We start from the raw sequence: 1649 nt of genomic DNA, 5'->3' as shown, positions 1-1649 counted from the left end.
TCTCTGAATGCTTTACTGTCTTGAATTTCTTTGCATATGCCTTCAAGTAGAGTCTCAATCCTTGAGAGTCTATCATCAGATGATGGTGGGTTGGGATTAGAGGGATGAGAAGGGTTATTTTGGTTTTGGTAATGATGTGAAGAGGTGTTGTTAGGGTGGTGTTGAGATGATCTCTGTGTGGAATGTTGGTGAGCTGTATTGTTGTTGGGGTTGTGACGTCTCTGATCTTGGCCTTGATCTTGTTGATTTCCCCACCCAAAGTTTGGGTGGTTCCTCCAACCAGGGTTGTAGGTCTTAGAGTATGGATCATGGGTCAGCCTGGGTGAGTTTCCAATGTAGTTGGCTTGTTCATGCTCACCCTCTGCCTCTGCATTCACCCCCTTCTTGGGTTGTTGATAAGGTGGTGATTACTGCTACTTGGTTCCTCTCCATCTTCTTGGTGAGGTCAGCCAGCTGCTTGGTAATAAGCTTGTTTTGGGCCAGCAGTGCATCCACATTGTTCAGCTCCATCACTCCTCTAGTGTTGCCTCTTTCAGAAGCATAGAAATAGTCATTCTCTGCTACAGTCTCAATGACATCTATGGCTTGTTAATGGTCTTCTTCCTGTTCAGAGATCCCCCGGATGAGTGGTCTACTGCCTTCTTTGATCATACGAAAGGCCTTCATAGAAAATGTGCAACGGCACCCATTCATTGAACATATCTGGCGGGCATCTTCTTGTCAAGTCTTTAAACCTCTCCCATGCTTCATATAGAGTCTCACCATCCTGCTGCCTGAATGTTTGTACCTCAGCTCTCAACCTGTTGATCCATTGAGGAGGATAGAATCTTGCCAAGAACTTATTCACCACATCTTCCCAGGTTGCTAAACTCTCCTTTGGAAAGGATTCCAGCCATTTAGATGCTTTGTCCTTGAGCGAGAAAGGAAACAGAAGTAGTCTATAGGTGTCAGGATGAACACCATTAGACTTCACAGTATCGCATATCCTCAGGAAAGTGGTTAGACATTGATTGGGGTCTTCTTGGACACTTCCTCCGAATGAACAATTGTTCTGAACAAGGGTGATGAGCTGTGGCTTTAGTTCAAAGTTGTTGGCATGTATGGTTGGCCTTTGGATGCTACTCCCACAGTTTCCTGGGTTTGGGTTGATGTAAGAACCCAGAACTCTTCTCTCTTGCCCAGCCTGATGCGCTGGACCTTCTATGCCATGGTTGTGAGCCTCTTCTTCATGATGGTTTTCCATATTCTCATTCATGTCTGGTTCAAAGTACTCTTCCTCTTCCTCAGCACCAACTACTCTCTTTCCTCTTGCTTCCGTCCTTAATCTAAGGAAGGTCCTCTCAGGTTCAGAATCAAAGAAAGTTGAAGCCCTGCTTCTTCTACCTGTCATACAACCAACAAGGCACAAGCAAGAGAGATAGATACAGACAGTAATTTCAACAGAAATGCTGTTAGTGTGAGTGATGCAATATATCAAACAGTTAGTGGGTTAGTGACTGAATTTTAAACAACTAAGAAAATGGGTAGGAGAAAGGGAAGAAAATAGCTAAACAAAAAGTAAATTACTCAAATGAACTTAAATCAAACAAAATAAAAACAAATGCTCAATCTAGTTATCCACCAATTTAATCATTGTTGATACAAAATCA

At 43.1% G+C, this 1649-nt stretch overlaps 1 non-coding gene across 1 annotated transcript; it reads left to right on the top strand.

Annotated features, from left to right (window-relative positions):
• The first annotated feature begins 695 nt into the window (after positions 1 to 695).
• On the top strand, positions 696 to 802 carry LOC148561541 (small nucleolar RNA R71). Its single transcript, XR_015887052.1, has one exon. It is a non-coding gene; the product is annotated as a small nucleolar RNA R71 (small nucleolar RNA).
• The last annotated feature ends 847 nt before the right edge of the window (positions 803 to 1649 follow it).

Source organism: Arachis ipaensis, chromosome B6 (assembly GCF_059453495.1).
Source record: "Arachis ipaensis isolate K30076 ecotype BB chromosome B6, ASM5945349v1, whole genome shotgun sequence".
In the NCBI taxonomy this organism is placed as follows: domain Eukaryota; kingdom Viridiplantae; phylum Streptophyta; class Magnoliopsida; order Fabales; family Fabaceae; genus Arachis; species Arachis ipaensis.
Note: the sequence above shows the minus strand (reverse complement) of the source record. Positions and strands in the feature narration are given on the sequence as shown.